Genomic DNA, 19,226 nt, shown 5'->3' on the forward strand with positions numbered 1-19,226 from the left:
GTGTGTGTGTGTGTGTGTGTGTGTGTGTGTGTGTGTGTGTGTGTGTGTGTGTGTGTGTGTGTGTGTGTGTGTATATATATACATACATACATATACATATACATATACATATATATATATACATATACATATATATATACATATACATATATACTCGGATTACTTTGCTCAAGTCATTCTTGCTTGCAGTTTTTGATTTTGGTGGAAAATAATCTTTGCGTGACCGAACTCTTATTACGGGTGGTTTTTTCTTCAGTACAATAGTGTTTCGCCCCAAATCTGTTAATGATCTGAGTGATATTTTCAGGCAGTTAAAAGACAAACGCAAACTACATGGAAATGTAAACAATTAGCTCCATTTTTGAACTGCCTTAGTGAAGCTCCAACATTTTCGAAACCTCCTACTTGTTGCTTGCATAGCTCGTGTGTCAAACTAGCACCAACATTCGCTTTTGAACTGTTGACAATCATTTTCATATGAAATTCGTTTATACTTTCTACAAGTGTCTCAAACTCCCTATTTCACCAAAGCGAGTGGGTGATTATGACCCTCAATTGGTCAACCTGGTATATGTTCTCATGGAATTTGAATTTGATCATCGCTGGACAATCCCACCTTCTCAGTTTTGTTATTCTTGTGGGTGCTTGCTTATTTGAACTCTTCGCCTCATCTGCACCTCCACTTTTTTTAGCCCCTGTTTTCGCAGCAGTTTTAGCACGTGGCTTTCTAGGCGCACTTTTTTCACCAGTTTTTGTTGTTGCACCAGTTTCATCGGCCTTTTTTTGTACCACCAGCTTTTGGAGGGCAACTTTTCTTCTTATTAAACCCTTCACGGTGGCAAACCATGCATTTTGTTCGAATTATACTATCACGAAACCTCTTAGTTGAAGACTTCCTTACTTCAAACCCGCAAGCAATAGCATACATTTTGTAAAACAGCATCGTTAACTCTGAGTCCACAAAAGTTTTGCCAATCATGGGTGTAAACATGTCATCAATACTAGTTATCCATTGCTCACTGTCATCCGGTGTTTAAGTTATAACAGTAGTTGTCGTGGAAATAGATGGAATTGTAGGGCTTGTTAAGACACTAGAACCTTCGCCATCCTGATCAAAACCAACATTAGAGCAAGAAGCTTCACCGCAACTGATACGAGGCATCACACTACCCTCTGCGTTGGAGTTGACATTGGAATCAACACCTGAAAAGACTATTTATTCACAAATCAAGCTCTAAGATTCATTAAATAAGGTCTTAGATTCACAAATAAAGGAAGAGAGCAAAATAGGTGATTCACAAATCAAGTCTCAGAATATTATCTTCGAGTTACACAAATTAAGCCTTAAGATTCACAAAACAAAGTCTGAGAATCACAAATAAAAAAAAAAAAAAAAAAGAGCAAAATAGGTGATTGCTAACACTTATGATGACCAAGTTTAAGAAAATGATCTTACAGGTTCACAAAACAAGCTCTAGGATTCACAACACAAGGACTGAGATTCACAAAATAAGGCGAAGAACAAAATAGGTGATTCCTAACACCTATGATGACCAAGTTTTAGAAAATTATCTTACAGGTTCACAAAACAAGCTCTAGGATTCACAACACAAGGACTGAGATTCACAAAATCAGGAGATGAGCAAAACAGGTTATCTCTTATCACTTATAACCAAATTTCAGAATATTAGCTTCAAAGTTCACAAATCAATCTCTAAGATTAACAGAATAAGGCCTGACATTCACAGAATAAGGCTTGAGATTATCAGAATAAGGAATAGAGCTAAAAAGATGATTTTAACCACTTATGACCACCAAGTTACATAAAATTAGCTTCTAGGATTCACAAAACAAACTTTAGGATCCACAAAATCACCTTCAAGATTCACAAACTAAAACAACAGTATAAAACAATTATTTAACATGAGATTATACAATACCTGTTTCAGTACGACTATTATCATCATGCATTGTAATATCTACAATCTACATAACAATTAGAGCTGCAAAATCATCAAAAACGATGTAATAATTAGTATTAAATCGCGAGCTAAAAGAAGTCGCTCAATTTTGATCTAAATCGAGCGTTATATTAATGAAATCGCTCAATTTTGATCCTTATATTAACGAAATCGTTCAATTTTGATCAAACAATCCTTATATCATCAATTTATGAGTGAATTAACAAAATTATATGAATATGCTCAATTTTCATCAAAATTATGAAATTACCTGGAAATTAATAGAATAAATTCTTCTCAAATTGCTTAAATCACGTTCTTGTATGTTGTTTTGATGAAATCTACCAACAATTTTCGCTACAATTGATTTTTCTTATTCGATTTTGGAAATCGCCGCAATCGTCGCTTTGAGGAACAACGGTTTTGCTTGTGTTTTATGTTTTAATTGTGGGAGGAGTAAGAGAGAGAGAGAGAGAGAGAGAGAGAGAGAGAGAGAGAGAGAGAGAGAGAGAGAGAGAGAGAGAGAGAGAGAGAGAAAGAGATTAGTATAATAAGTTGATTTGTTTATTTAATTAACAACCTCACCGCCCTTCGCCCCCTCTCTCTCTCTCTCTCTCTCTCCATCCATATATATATATATATATATATATATATATATATATATATATATATATATATATATATATATATATATATAAAGTTCTAATGAGTCCACAAATTTGGTTGAGTCCATAAGAGCAAGTGCAATGGTAATTCTTAAAATAAAGTTCTTCATTTCCATGTCATATTTTGACAAACTTCATAAACTTGAAACTTTTACCTACAATAGAAAAACCTAAATAAAGTTCTTAAGAGTATTGGTAATGAACAAAATTAAAATAAAGATGTGTATTCATTGGTCAATTTTTTTGTTTTTGGGACAAACTTGGTTCTTATTTTCAAACCAAGGTTGTCATATGAAAAACCCAAGAACAAAAACTTTTTGTTACAATGGACAAACTCATCAAAATAAAGTTCTTGTGACAAACCCAAGAAGAAAAACTACCCATTGCTATTGCTCTAAGTCCACATCTTTACCATTTAATCTTATAAGATGAATGGTTGCGATTAAAGAAAAAAAAAACTCACCCAACATGCAATTAATGCTTTGTCTCTCATAATTTCAACTAGTTTTCTTGCTCGTGCATTGCACTGATATTAAAATAATGTGTGATAAATTTCACAATAAAATGGAATGTAGACATATAGTACATCGTTCATCTAAGATTTTATGCATGCCGCATGACCAACAAATAATTCCCGTTAACATAATATTGACATAAGAAGAGTATTTGATTAATAAAATACTTTTTTTAGGAAAATAAAACCAATATGAAGTTTATATATATGTACTTGGACTGATAGTTTTTAGAATTTGTTCATTAATACCTGTTTGTTTTTCAATTGGTCAAGGAAAATAATAATATCTACTCTGCATAATCAACTCAATGATGCAACAAATCTTCTTCTTTCGATTAACAACCATAATTTAATCATTGCTGGATAAAATTGTAATTATGTAAAATCATTTAGAGGTAGTTAGAATGTTATATCTCCCGGTCAAACTATAGAAGTACGTTTGAATGTGAACCAAATTCTGACACAATACCACATGGCTAGGGCTACTTATCCCCCTCCCCCCCTTCCTCTCTATAACAATAGTCTTCGCCCCCATCTTCTCATTTGAAACAAAATCTTTCACGCAGATCTCTGTTTTTATTCTCTATTCACACACATGATCTAAAACAATCTCATCCTTAGAAAGATCGATCCTTGTCTCCGAAACTTATCTCAAATTTATCCAACCAAGTGAAAAACTAAACCCCTACTTCTAGAAAAATCCACCATCCAATGGAAACTAACCCTTGCTCTCGACAATGTATTTTTTTAGGAAAATAAAACCAATATGAAGTTTATATATATGATACTTGGGGACTGAGAGTTTTTAAATTTTGTTCATTAATACCTGTTTTTTTTCAATTGGTCAAGGAAAACAATAATATCTACTTTGTATAATCAACTCAATGATGCAACAAATCTCCTTCTTTAGAATAACAACCATAATTTAATCATTGTTGGGTTAAATGGTAGTTACATAAAAATATTTACAGGTAGTTAAATGTTATATCTCCCGGTCAAACTATAGACGTACATTTGAATGTGAACCAAATTCCAACGCAATACTACATGGCCGGGGCTGCTTATGACACCCCACTATAACAATAGTCTTGCCCCCCATCTTCTCATTTGAAATAAAATCCTTCAGGTAGACCCCTATTTTTCTTCCTTATTCACACACATGATCTAAAACAATCTAATCCCTTGAAAGATCGATCCTTGTTTTCGAAACTTGTCTCAAATTTATCCAACCAAATGAAAAACTAAACCCCTACTTCTAGAAAAATCTACAATCCAATTGAAACTAACCCTTGCTCTCGAAAATGTTGTTAGAATTAAGATTTTACTTTAATTTGGATTGATGGGGTCAAGATTAAGTTTATCAGTATGATCTTTTGAGGTTTCTTGTTATTATTCATATTACCAATATGTTTTAATGTAAGCGATATTTTACGGATAAATAACCTTATTTATTATCACTATCCTCGTTAAACTCATCACCCTCCACAAATGCACCCTCCCTCCACCCCAATAATTTACCCGCAAAATAAAACATCAGCCATTGTGATTAGTTCTCACTACTTGAAACAACCTCCAATCCACTACCATTATCACTACCTTTCTGCCACGTTTTACATCTAAGAAGTCATAAATCACATTCAGCTCCATGGAACACCAATCTTTACTCTAGATGATATGGATCCTCGTCTCCCTTATCGAAGATAATTTATTTCTCCTTCAACAAAGAAAAATTTAAGAAGCAATCTTTCCTCTTATCCCTCTCCCTTTCCCTTCTTAGTCTTTTTCTCGTCCCCTACCCTACCTCCATTCCAGATACTCAAACAAAGTGTTTGGGTACTATGTTTACGTAAACTGAATAAGTTTGAATATTATATATATACACGAACTTTGCTATTTATTTCATTTTGCATAAATAAATATTACTACCTCCATCTCATTTTTATTGTCCTTTTTTCTTCAAATTTTATTATCTCATAATTATTATCCCCTTTCTAGATCTAGTAAGGAAAAACTTTAGTCAACCAACTCGTCGCAATCAACCTCATTCCCACTCGAAACAACCTTTAGCCCACTACTTAATCCCTTCGGTTCACACATAAAATGGTCTAAAATGCAAAGCTTTCATCTCTCTCTTGAAAACTGCATCTAACTAACAGAAAACTAACGCTACTTTCTGAACTTCATCATTTTTACATCCCGTAAAGATCAAGTTGAACATGACAAAAAAAAATGCAGAAACTTAGGTTTTCTTTGATAACGACAGATTGGACATTTTTTTTTTTTAGCATTTTGAGAGTTTTTACACTATTTAAATAACAAATGTGCTATTTTGAGTGTTGATCATCGACATATTGAAATAGTAGATTGTGGTGTAATTTCCTATTTTACATTATGGCCTTTAATTAGTATATTATAAGAAAATAAAACTTTAGTTTTTTTTTTCTCTGTGGAAATTAAAGATCAAACTTTATCTTTATCATATTTATAATTAATATTCTTCACTTAAAATATATAAATTTAAGCAAGTTCAAATAAGTTAGCTAAAAGTTATAAATCACAAATTATACGAAACAGTATAATCTTTTTTTTTTATTAATATGAAATAAATGTCATAAACTTCATGAGAATATTAATGCGGTAGAGAACTATAGAAGAGTTGGCAAGTACGTGACCCCCTTTTAGGTTTAAATTTTTTCATTTATTTTTATATTTTTGCCTAAAGGTGGTTAAAGTATCGTATTATTCATGACGAATATGTCTCACCCTTTCCTAATTTGTATCTCTCTCTAAATTATAGTGATGATGTGCTCAATTTACACACACACAAAAAAAAATTATAGCATCAACAATAATTAGTTTGCTTCATATAATTGAATAGTACCGTTTTTTATGCATGTAAATTTGTCAGAAGAAAAGCTTGAGAGAGACGGTCTTCACTATGTTAGGGAAAGACTACTCTTACCCTTTTATGTGTTTATCATGACTTTTTTTTTAATGTTGATCGTTGCTTGAATTGAATCTTAACCTTATAGATATTTCTATAATAAGTGTATCTAATTTACCTTCAAGCCTCATTCAAATCAATTTTATTACTCGTGGTTCCATTTTTACTTTAAATTGTAAAACAATTGCACAATAAAGTTTTTCAAAACATTTACTCATTTGTCATAATATGATATTTCGATTCGCATATTAGCAGCAACTTTTTTTATATTTTAATACTCCTTGAAAAATAGATATCAAACTTTGTACTTATCAATAATTTGTGAATATCTTATTTAAATTTTGATTAATATACTTTTATATAATGACAAATGAATGTAAATAATATAATAATAAATTATCAATAGAAGTTGAAGTGTATTGTGAGGGAAATAACTTTAAAATTAGTAGGAGAAATACATATGACATTTGAAAAATAAACTTCGTATTATGTATAATAAATATGACATTAGCAATAACAAAAGACGTAGGGGCATATTTCAGCGTTCATTTTACTCTTTACATGAGTAAATTCCATGTAGTACGTATTATGCATGCACATTTGTCACAACCCAATTCGGCCTAGGGTCTTTTAGCCTCACAATACCTCATTTTTCTAATCGAAAGTTGTCATAAAACTGGATATTATAAATATATCAAAGGTTTTTTTCCTTCTAATTTAATAAAAAAGTGAACAAATACTAATGAATAATTTTTTAGTATTAATAAATTGTAGATAATTAATTTATTTCCTGTTTCTAATTTTAAAATTGTAAAATAATTAATTAATTCTCATTTCTAATAGGAAAATCATATTCCTAATTATAATAAAAAAAATTTAAATAATTATTATCTCCTATTTCTAATAGTATAATTAGTAAAAAAAAACCTTAATAAATTGTTAATTTATTTCCTATTTCTAATAGGAAAAATGTAAAATAATTAATAATTCTCATTTCTAATAGGAAAATTATATTCCTAATTATAATAGAAAAATTGTAAATAATTAATTATCTCTTAATTCTAATGCTAATAGTATAATTAGAAAAAAAGGCTCCTTTAGTTATATATATACTAGTATTGTTGTATGTATTAAACTATTAACTGTTAGGAATCCCACGTTTAATATATATCTAAATTTGAAAAGATAATTTTTATTTTATTTAAGTAGCTCAAAAAGGTTGGACTCTTTGTAATCGCTCGGAAAAAGTTTCCTTTAATAATATAAATAGATATTGATTGCCAATTTTTCTAATCAATTATTTTCTCTTTCTTATCAACTAATTTATTAAACTAATATATCATTTATATTTCAATTATCAAAATATAAGATTTAAAAACGAAATTTCATACCCGTGTAAAATAAAAGCGGGTTCGTAAAAGACTCTGTAAATCTTCATTCGGACTCCGATTAAGACGAAAAAAAATCCTAAACTTACTATTTTTTCGAGCTCGACGCAATGGTAATATTTTCGTATACCATTGAGTTTTCAAAATTTTGAGTACTGCTAATTACTCGGAAGTTACACCCTATTTGCTTGAAATTATCTCATTTGCTTGAAGTTACAACATACCCGCTTGAAGTTACACTATTTCTACTTGAACCTAATTAATTAATTAATTTACTCATTTAATTAATTGGAGTCTGAATGAAGAGGCAAGGGTGGTAGGATGAACTAAAGTTACACACTTGCTTTATTAATGTTATACACGTCACCTATTAAAGTTACAACTTCAACAATTCAAATTAGATAGACATGTGATAAAATTACAGAAATTCAAATTTTATATATACAAAATGACCTTAAAAGACTAAAGTTACACCCGTCAAGGATAAAAGTAACACTCGTAAAGCACTAAAGTTACACTCGTAAATTAATAAAGTTACATAAACTTGTGCTAAAATTACAAAAATTCAAATTAATATATTCAAAATTTTATATACAAAATGACCTTAAAAGATTAAAGTTACACTCGTGAAAAATTAAAGTTATACTCATAAAGCACTAAAGTTACACTCATGAAACCCTAATTTACATAAACTTGTGCTAAAATTACAAACATTCAAATTAGTAATATTCAAATTTGTATATACAAAATGACCTTACAAGATTAAAGTTATACTCGTAAAAGATTAAAGTTACACTCGTAAAGTACTAAAGTTACAGTCTTACAAAATAAAGTTACACGATGTACAATTGAAGTTACACACTACACCCTTACAAAAATAAAGTTACACACTATATAATTAAAGTTACAACCTTCATCGACAATCATCAATCCAAACCAATCAATCCAAATCTCACATCTTCATCGTAAATCTATAACACCAAAGACTCATCAACATCTTCATCATCAATCTATATCGCCAAAGACTTATCATCATCATCATCATCATCATCATCTTCATCTCCATCTTCACAAAAAACTACAATTAATAATTCAAAAATGTAGATATAATTCATCAAAAAACAATCATACAAATCACTATATATATTTCAAATTATCAAAACATTTTAAATACCTAAGCAACGATTTCAACAAAATCCAACAAAAATTTAACAAGAAACAAACACAAACCATTATATTTCGAGCACAACCAAGTAGTACTGAATATTTTGAAAACTCCATGGTATATAAAAATATCACCATTGCGACGGGATCGAAAAAATAATAAATTTAGGCTTTTATTTCGCCTTAATCGGAGTCCGAATGAAGATCAACGGAGCTTTTTATGAAGCGGCTTTCATTTTATGCGGAAATGAAATTTTTATTTGGTTTGCAAATGAAATAAAAATGAGAGGTAGAATGAAATTCTAAGAGAAAAAATTAATTAGTGTATGGAAAATTGTTGCATGAGGGACAAACAATTAATTATACATAGGGAGTGTGAATTGTGTGTTTTTTATCTTTTAATCTCAACCATCCATTTTTTGAGATTCAATGGCTTAGATGAGGATTCATGGACTCAACTTAAAATTGTGGACTTATATATATATATATATATATATATATATATATATATATATATATAGGATTCATATATATATATATATATATATATATATATATATATATATATATATAATATATATATATGAATCGAATCAGATCTCGTGCAAACTAAATTAGGGTGCGAACTTACGAACTCTCTTATAGCCATTAGATCAAATCAGATCAAGGGCTCATATTAAACCTTTTAAAAGACATTACCTCTCCTCTCCTTTCCCGTAAAACCCAACTCCAACTCCAGTACTCTCCAACACTTAAACTTTCTGATGCTTATCCATCCTCATCGTCATATCGCCGGAGCTCCGGCATCAAACTCGCCGGTGCGCTACTGCAACTCCACAGTCATCGGCGGATCACCAATTCCTATCTTCGTCCATTTATTTCTTCTCTTTGTTCTATCTTCGTCGTCGGCCACCACCATCACAAATGGAGTCGGTTTTCGCAGTAATCGACTCTTCTGGACTACAATTTGTCCGATTAGCTTGTAAGGACAACAATTTTTTTCAAGTTCTTCATTTTTTAGATCTATGATTAAATTTGAAAAAAACATGAGAAAATGAGTAAATCTCGATGGTGCGAATCTGAGGCCGAATATGGCTGCGCGGTGGTCTGAAGGATAGAGATGGATCTATGGCGGTACGAGTAGTACAGTGACGATGTTGGAACATGGACGGTTGGGGTGGTGAGATGGTGCGCTGGCTAGACGTCACGATGACTGGAGGAAGTGATGGTGGTAGGCCGCGACGACAACGGTTGTTATAAGGTTGTAGATGGTTAATTAGGATTGAATGCATCCTGGTCTTGGAGGTTGATGGATTAGGCAACATGGGTTGACTGATGTTACTCGGATACACATAATATTACACTAGGTACACGTAACATTACCTTCACATACACAAATCGATTTGTGCATTTGGGGGTATAAACTTGTGTATTAGATAGCTCATGGTCGTGGTGGTGGTTTGTTGTGGTGTGGGGATGGGCTTGGTGGATCATGGTGGAGCGGTGGATACACAAGATACCATTCCGGATACACACGGTATTATTGTTGGTTACACAACTCGAAAAAACTACCCCAGTTGCACGAGTATAGTTCTATAGATGCACAAATTGACTTGTGTATCTGGGTGTACTAATTTGTGCATCTGACATTACTAATTTGTGTATCTGACAAGTCACGACACCTCTACTATTCCGGTATTATAATTTCATGAATATTACCGCTACTACAATGTCGAAATGTTCAATTTTACGACGACAACCTCGACTTGATGTAATTTTGTACCACTAAAATTCACTACAGAAAAAATGGGTTGACAGATATATGTATAATTTTAAATCCATAATTGATCTTAGTTTATTTTGACATAAATTGTGTACATCAGTACATGTGACAATCTTTGCTAAAACTAGTTAGAACTTACAACCATTAAAAAAGTCAGAATTCACCATTCTTTTAAGGGATCCCTTCTTTTAATGCAAGGTAAGTTACCATTTTTCCATAAACTATCTAGTGTTATGTAGCTCTGCAAAATTCACTATAGGAAAAAATGGGTTGACAGATATATGTTTTCGGCTCTTTGGGTTGGTTGACAGATATATGTGAAGTGTATTAAACCAGACAAAATATTGATCAAGAATCAAAACAATGTTGACAACCTTAAACAATGTTGACTTGAACTAAGTCACTAATTTCTTGAACTCAAGAAAGAGATCATGGGCATTCATTATTTTCTTTTAATTTAGCAGAGGAAAAAAAAGGATTTGGGTTTGAGTGAACTGATTTTTGGATGTATATTGCGATGCTTAAATGACATTGAAACTACATATTTAGGTCTAAAGCGATTTTATATAAGAAGTTTGTACAACCGATCTTTTAAGTGCCCATTTTTTAGTCAAAAATGTGTAATCATGTGTGATTTTAAGGTCGTCTTACAGAATAATACTTTGTCCCCCTTCATTAAGTCGTTAGATACACTTCTTTAAGTTGCTAGATACGTACCTTTAGTTAGCTAGATACATACATGTATCTATCTAGATATATTCCTCTATGTTGTTTGATACATACCTCTAACTTACTAGATACACATCTCTCACAAGGTAGATACATTTTTTTTACACTACTAGGTACATTATTTTACCTTGCTAGATACACATCTCTAGTGAGCTAGATACACTCATTTGTTTTGCTAGATACACATCTCTAGTAAGCTAGATACACTTCTTTACCTTACTAGATAAATTAATTTAACTTGCTAGATACACTTCTTTACCTTGCTAAATACACATCTTTTGCTATATACACATTATTAAACGTGGTCCGTATTATTTATATACAAAATACAATATCGTACAATAATTGTGCAAGGACTGAAGCTTTGTTCTTGTTCTATGACCTCAGTTTATCAAAAATGTTACTGCAACACGCGAACAAGCATTTATTCCAATACAATTTTTTGACTCTCATTTGTATGTTATACTCCTACTAAACCATCCAATTATCTTTCAATACACAAGACCATAATGCCACCACTCATCATGAACAAGTAGGATCATCTGCTACTAAAAATCAACATGATTTTTATAGTCCTCTCCAAATATAGCAGCCTCCATAACAGCCTCAGGTGAAGACCATTGTTGCTAAAAATTATATCCCGAAGCTCCGTCGCTATAATTATCAAGAAAATGACCGAGTCACCATTGTTATGGAGCTAACTTCTCGGTGGCTGGTGCGACTGTTCTGGACCCGATAACTGTTATGTCAAGGGAACAGACAAGAATAACAAACAGCTAGGTGCAACATAATACAATGATGCAATTGGATTAAAACTAAAGCCCTTATAAGTTAACATTTGAATCAAAACTAATCTAGTAGCTTCAAAAGCAACCGCACCAAGTTGCAAAGCAACACCATATCTGGTCGAGGAAACTGGTAAATGGGCACCAAGCATTTTTTTCCATTAATTTTCAGAACTCAAGTGACGACATGGTCATTATAAAAGGCGTAGATTGGGTTGTGGAAATTACCATTCAAACGGAGAAACATCCAAACATTTAACAAAGATGTATTGCCCACTTCTGTATTTAAATCCTTCAGGTTTTGCAATCACTAGAGACAGAGCATCTCCTGTTGATTTTTTACCAGATGGAGAATCTTCTCCATACACTGCAAACTGCAACAAGAACAATGTTTTTCTTTTAGTAACAATTTAGATATGACTAAAAAAAAGTGTAAAATTGAATATACTAGAACAATACTGTAATGCAAAAATTACCAGCATTCAAAATCTTCACTTTTTGGTTACTCGACTTAAGTGCCTTGACGGTTCTTTCATAAATGTATAACAGAAGTGGCACGCTGATATACATCTATGTCTATATTCATCAAATAAATTTCATTAGCAAACTTAAGTACTACAGTATTATTTTTTAGCCTCACCATATGCAGCAACAACAACATAAATAGACATCGTATTTAGAAGAGACAACATTTACAAGATCAAAACCCGGAAATCAAAGCATTGTACCTGAAGCTTCTACCATTATAGAGCCGTCTCCATATTTTTCATTTTGAGTGATTGACGCATCTCTTCAACATGAAAATCTGCAATAAAACTCAAAATACCATCAATTAAAATAATTTAATCTCACATGATATATGATTCAGCTACGATGTAGCAACACATGGTATTTTGTTTTATTTCAAATTTAGCTGAGGAGCACATTTCCCGAGTCAAAATGTATCGACTAGTCCATTTTTACAACGTTTTTTTTTTCGAATTTCCACCTCATTTTTAGTAGATCTATAATTAAAATCGCAAATTTTTAGGAGTTGAAAATAACTAACTCACCTGAAAAGGGAGATGCAATGGAAATTCAGCGATAGCATGCTGGAGCGAGTCGCCGGAGAAAGGAATTGGTCACCGGAGCAATGGCGATTGCGTGAATGATAGAACGAGGAGACATTAAAAACAAGAATGGATAAGATGAAAAGCAAGATTGTCGGCGACAGAGTCGCGTCTGCGTGATCGGCGTCAGAGTCCCGTCAAGTAGATCGCCGTCGGAGGGTGGTGGTCTGAGGAGGTGGAGGGAGGGTAGTGGGTGGTGGAAGGGGATGAAAGAAAACATGTCAGCAGGGTTGGTTTGTGTAAGTTTGAAAGCTTTTAATGTCGGCGGGTGGTAGTCACGTGTTTGTTGATTTAAGGCAGTTCGTACGGTTTGCACCGTAAGTCAGTTCGTGCCTGAACCCGCCCATATATATATATATATATATATATATATATATATATATATATATATATATATATATATATATATATATATATATATATATAGAAATAGGATCCTGTGCGAACCTAAAGTTCGGTGCGAACTTACGAACTAAAGCAATAGCTGTCAAATTAAAAGAACCAATGACCCACGTATGCACAGTACTCACACAAACCAACAAATACTAACCCCACATACCACAAATCCTACAATCCCTTTCTCTTTCACCCCTACCTCCCACGACATCAAATCGTCGGGGCCAGAGTACCGTGCTTCACCGGCCACCTCCGTCGATGCCACCGACGACGTCACCGATGATGCATCTTGTCCTCCATTCAAACAACTCCTCATTTCCCTCACATCCCCGACACAAATGCCAAACACTCAGAACGCCGGTTTGCCTCGTCGGAGGTTCGACGACTTGTAATTTCTGCCGGAGTTAAGATCAATGGGCAAGTAATCACACATCAACGGCGCATATGCTTCTCCATTCAACCTCTATATGGGCAATGAAACGCTCACCCTTCCGTCATTCTTCATCCAAATTTCGTCGACGACGAGTCGACAAAGTTCACGAAGGCCATTATTCTAGCTTGAAGTTTGTCGACAACTTCTCAGGTGGAGTAATTTTTTGAATGTTACTTCTTGTCTTGTAGATCTGGGCTCCAAATTGGTGTTTAATTTATCGAGGTTCACTATCTGGTTGTGTGAGGATGGTGTTTGTGGGGGAGGGTGTCCTTATGCGGTGATACAGTAGATGGATTGGGATTGTGGCGGACTTGGTGGTGGTAGGCTTGTGGTGGTCGTGGAAGACGCCTCAGTTTGTGGTCGTCGTGGTTGTATGGTGTTGGGCTGATTGTTGTTGTGTGGTGGTAAAATGGCGGTGAGAGTGGTAGGCTGGCGGCGGTGATGGTGGTGACGGCAGCAGCGGTGGTAGGTGGTGGGCTTGGTGGATCGTAATGGAGCGGTAGATACACAAAATACAAGTCCGGATACACATGATATTACTACAGGTTACACAAATTATTACGGCTCTTATTGTACAACTTCCCACAAACAGCGGTGGTAGGTGGTGGGCTTGGTCGGAGGAGGTGGATACACAATTTTACATCCCAGATACATACTAATATCATTCTAGATACACAAGTTAATTTGTTTATCTGGAAGTATAATATTGTGTATCTAATAGTATTAGCTTGTGTATCTAATAATATTAAGTTGTGTATCTAGCTATATTAATATGATGAATATCTGTAGAACCTCTCTGGCCCTCCCATTTTGTCTTTCTTGAGTCTTGACAAATTATGTAATTGTATTTAAATTAAATTACTAAAGCGATTTACTTTATATTCAGTGTTATTATGAAATTTCAATTCCTAACGTTCACAATTTCGTTCAACGTCAATCTAACACTAATAGTTGAAGTTAATCTTAAGCTAAACAAATTACTGTCTTTTTATAACGCCTTCGTTTTCAAATTTTTTTCTCTAGGAAAGATGCATCAGTTAAAGAATGTGATTAAGAGCTCAAATGAATACTTTTAGGCTGAAAGTTGGGTAAACGTGAGAGGCTTTCAAGTTGAAACTCCCCTCGACTTGTTTGTGCACATCATAATAACTACTTTCGTCTTTCGGTTGCAGTTAATTTGAGGACTCAAATGACTTACGATTTTACAAACAATTCCAATCACAAAGAACCCAAGCCTTACGGCTTGTCACTGGAGTAAAACAAACAAATTCATTACTTTGGATGAAAATTAGGAAAATTATGATAGAAAAAGATAACAATATTAGTACCCACACAAATTAGCTGGAATATATTAGTAAACAAACACGTTAGTAAATGCTTTATAAATCTCATTTGCCAACTTTAAGTTAGCATGGAGTAAAAATTTGGCTTACAATTGGAATAGCTCTAATGATTTAAACTCTAAATTCGTTTCCGTCCTAAATTTAGGATACTCTCTCCCTTGTTTGATCACATTAAGTATTAGATACACTTATTTAAGTTGCTAGATACATACCTTTATTTAGCTACATACACTCGTTTAAATTGGTAGATACATACCTCTAACTAGCTAGATACACATTTTTAAGTTTCTAGATACATACCTCTAGTTTGCTAGATACATACTTCTAACTAGCTAAATACACTCCTTCGTGTTGCTAGATACATACCTCTAATAAAGGATACCCGTCTCTATCGCTTGATCTCATTTCCCTTTGGAAAGGGTTCACTCTAACTTTTTAGGGTTTAATTTATCCAACTGCTGCGAGCTTTGCTCCTTTTTTACCACTGTCGACAACATTCTCCAAAAACTCAGTTCACCTCCCTATAATCTACGCACCTTTTATCTTAGGTTCAGATTCCGCTATCTTGATGTAGACCACATCGAGCATGTCAATGCTTACGAATTCTGCCGCACTTTTCTGCCTCCCTTGTTTCACCGACGATTCGAGGTATCTGAATTCGATGGTTACCTGCAAGTTCATATTCAAAATAAAGCAAAAAAATAATAGCCTTTAAACAAAAGGTTTTAGGATCATAGTCATTCTAAGGAGGCAATTCAAGTATTGATGATGCTTTGAAGTTAGAACAATAACAAATAAATTTAGAAGAGAAACATAACAAAATGAATAATTGAATCCAAAACTCACAATATTAGTCTACCCGACTTAAAACCGGATGATTTACACTGAAAAAACATACTTTTGTTAAGCAACTTATGAACTTACTGAACTTGAAAAGACGTCAAAAACAATATAAGAAACCAAATTAAGCATTACAAATAAAGGATTATAAATATTAATCATGGAAAATTACAGTCACTGACTTTTCTTTTTGAGGCAAACATGAAGCATGATATTATTAGAGTAAATCAATCTCCGCTAGCGCTAAGATAGCTGGCGGAACGTCCAAACAGACACAAAATTTCTAGTTTATTTTCACAAGTGTTGCAAAACAGCAAACCCCAAACTCACAAAACTACATTAGGAAGCTCAAAAAATACTACGTGGTTCTTAGTAAAGTTGATCTTCATATATGAGACCTACGGTATGAACAAATGCTCAGTGCTGACCTGAAACCATGGGAAAATAAATTTGCATCAGTTTTGCAAATAAGGTAATGAATGTCGGAAACTAGGACATTGCGTTAATCAATCAAACTGAAAACAGATGGAGTAATAAAATTAATCAAATTGAGAACTCTTCAAATCATGGCCAGTCAAAATGTTGAGTACAGGTAAAGCGAGAGCATATCCTATATACTAAGCACAATAGCACTTTCTTCTTTTCACTATTTTGCCAATTATAACTCTGAAAGCAATGTCGCTTGACTAAAAGTCATTGAGTCATCGATAATGCTAAATGAGACTGATCTTCACTAGACTGAATACAAACAAGCTACAGTAATCTTCCTCGGACTAAATTCAGATAAACTGCAGTGATCCTCCTTGAAACCAATTCATTCAAACCCAACCTGATTTTCAATGCTCAAACTTATTTGACACTAAATCTAAGAAAAGAGACGGAAAACAAAAACTATGTACTCCGTATTTAGTTATCTAACACTCCATCTAATTAGTCCTAGCTATAATTTAGCTAAGCATGAATTCTGTCACCGTCAAACAATCAAACAATCTCGCAGCAAAATCAAAATTCCAGCAAGCAAGGTAAATTGTCAGCAGCAAATCGTTCAGTTCGCCAAGCTCATCCTTAAACTCCACACTAATCCTGAATGTACTAATTACTGCTAATCTACTAAATAAACTTCCACACTACTTCGTAATCCTCAACAATTAGGCGAAGATGATATAACGAAATGCGGAAACTACTGTCAATCTACTAAATAACAACTGAATTTAAAAAACCGAACTGAACTAAAAAACCGAACTAAACTGAAATTTGCTACACAAAACTGAACAAAAAACCCAAACTGAATTGAACATTGCAAGACGCAACGAAACTTAAACCGAACTGAATTGAAATTTTGCAATAACCGAACTGAACAGAAATTTGCTAGACCGAATGGTACTAAAAAACCGGAACTGAACTGAATTTTGCTAAACGCAACTGAACTAAAAAAAACCGAACTAAACTGAGCTGAAATTACCTGATCAACACCAGCAACGTCAGCGAAAGTGACATCAGTCTCGGTGACCTCCTGAAACGTAGACTTAGACTTACCAAAATCTACAAAATGGTGACAATTCGTTAGAGTTCACTCCAAAAATTGTATCTTCAACTATAACGCATAATAGTAGCTCTTGTTTTCTATCAAGGTCGTGTTTTTAGCTAAAACCGACTGCAATAACTTTTAAAAAATCCACAAAATGGTGATAATTAGTTCTGACCTCTCATGATAGGTAGTATACTCCTAAATACTACTCCGTAGCTGTTGAAGGCTTTGACATTAGGCGCGAATAAGTCAATAACTAAACATTAAAGGCTAAACAGAACATAAATGAATATTAGCAATAAAACTAAAATACCCCCAGCACCAAAATAGCCTTATTACTACTTCAGATACACATGTTATTAGTACCGGATACACATGGTATTACTACCGGATACACAAATCAACCTGTGCATCCGGTAGTAATACCATGTGCACCTGGGCTAGTATTTAGTGTATCCACTACCAAAACCTACAACACCACCTGACCAATCATCCCCACGACCAGTACCTCACCCAAACGACCACTACATGCACATTCACCGGCGAGTACCTGTCGCTGAATAAATCAGATAGTTTCATCGACGACATAGCACATATGCAAATGGGTAATATATATGCATTATCTACCATCAAAATCACAAAATTGTTTGACAAAATACGATCTCAAAATCAATTACTAAACCCTAAGTTTTCGAATTCCAATTGTTTAGTAAAACCTAATTTTGTAGATAATTCATGAAAAATGGAAATAGAAGTTGGAATTAAAGCTTACCTTTCTGAATATGGAGGTGTAGTAATGGAGTTAGTGTGCATGTGTATCGATGGCCTGCATAGAGGAAATGCGGAAGAGAGAATGTTAATTAGACGGAAGTTGGAGATGAAACGAGGGTAGTGAAATGAGACGCTTAGTAGCGGTGGTGGCGGTGGCGGCGGTGGTGATAGTGGATGGGGGAGAAGGAAGTCAGATGTGGTGGTAGGGGGGATAAGAATGAGATTGAATGAAGTCAGGGGATGACGCGCGTGTTTTATTGATTTGGGGGAGTTCGTATGCGGTTAAATACGGAACTTTAGTTCGCACGACCCCGACCTAAAATATATATATATATATATATATATATATATATATATATATATATATATATATATATATATATATATATATATAAAACACCCAAAATATGTCAAAAATCCAATTAATCGTCCAATCATGGCCAGACAAAACAATTCATCGTCCAGACTATGGTCAAACATTGAATTTCAACGTCCAACCATGGCTTGGACAATGAATTTCAACGTCCAAGCGTCCCCCATGGTGGACGACTAATTTCAAAGCCTCCACCCCGGTGGTGGAATTGAACGCCCCATTTCATTTCGAGGCAAAAATCGTTACAATTAACAACCAAGCAAAAACATCGCAACACGAGGGCACAAATTAAGAATAACAACGCAAAAACTTGATTCAAATCAACAACCAAGGCAAGCAATAAATCCAAAACCATTTAAATCCTGACCTAATACAAGCCAAATAATATACTCCCTCCTATTCTAAATAACTCTCCCTATTTTCTTTTTCGTCTATTCACAATACTCTCCCCATTTCCTTATTTGGTAAACTTTTATACTTATTTTAATCACCCCACCCCA

This window comes from Silene latifolia, chromosome Y, assembly GCF_048544455.1.
Source record: "Silene latifolia isolate original U9 population chromosome Y, ASM4854445v1, whole genome shotgun sequence".
NCBI classification, from domain to species: Eukaryota; Viridiplantae; Streptophyta; class Magnoliopsida; order Caryophyllales; family Caryophyllaceae; genus Silene; species Silene latifolia.